The following is an 890-nucleotide window of genomic DNA, read 5'->3' on the forward strand; positions in this document are numbered from 1 at the left end:
TCACAGGGATTTTCGAACAAGAAGCTAAAAGCATGGCAGACAATGCTAACAATGGAGAAGATGCAAGAAAGGTTCTTGGTGACTACACCATACCAACTTCTGATTCCGATGGGAGAAATATCTCCATACCTGCCATTAGAGCAAACAACTTTGAGCTTAAACTTCAATTAGTCTCTCTAATGCAACATAATTGCAAGTTCTATGGACTTTCACTGGAAGATCCACATCAGTTTCTATCTGAATTTTTGCAAATCTATAACACTGTTAAGACCAATGGAGTGGATCTTGAGGTCTATAGACTTATGCTCTTTCCCTTTGCAGTTAGAGACAGAGCTAGGATATGGTTGGGTTCTCAACCTAAAGAAATCCTAGACTATTGGAAAAAATTAGTCAATTCTTTCTTGGCCAAATTCTTTTCTCCTCAAAAGATGAGTAAAATCAGAGTGGAAGTTCAAATCTTCAGACAAAAAGAAGGTGAATCCCTATATGAAGCTTGGAAAAGATACAAGAAACTGATCAGGAGGTGTCCTCTTGACATGCTCTCAGAATGGTCTATCCTAGGTATCTTCTATGATGGTCTTTCTGAGATGTCCAAAATATCATTGGACAGCTCTGCAGGTGGATCACTCCACTTGAAGAAAATGCCTGCAGAAGCAAGAGAACTCATTGAGATGGTTGTAAACAACCAATTCATGTACACTTCTGAGAGAAACCCTGTGAATAATGGGGTAGCTCAGAAGAAAGGAGTTCTTGAAGTAGACACCCTGACTGCCATATTGGCTCAAAATAAGATCTTGACCCAACAGATCAATATGATCTTTCATCATTTGACTGGAATGCAAGCTGCAACTAGTAGGACTCAAGAAGCTTCCTCTGAAGGAGAAGCTTAT

General features: G+C 39.4%; 1 non-coding gene across 1 annotated transcript; it reads right to left on the reverse strand.

Annotated features, from left to right (window-relative positions):
• Nucleotides 1-434: 434 nt before the first annotated feature.
• LOC148553972 (small nucleolar RNA R71) lies at nucleotides 435-543 on the reverse strand. Its single transcript, XR_015893663.1, has one exon. It is a non-coding gene; the product is annotated as a small nucleolar RNA R71 (small nucleolar RNA).
• Nucleotides 544-890: the final 347 nt, after the last annotated feature.

This window comes from Arachis ipaensis, chromosome B7 (assembly GCF_059453495.1).
Source record: "Arachis ipaensis isolate K30076 ecotype BB chromosome B7, ASM5945349v1, whole genome shotgun sequence".
NCBI classification, from domain to species: Eukaryota; Viridiplantae; Streptophyta; class Magnoliopsida; order Fabales; family Fabaceae; genus Arachis; species Arachis ipaensis.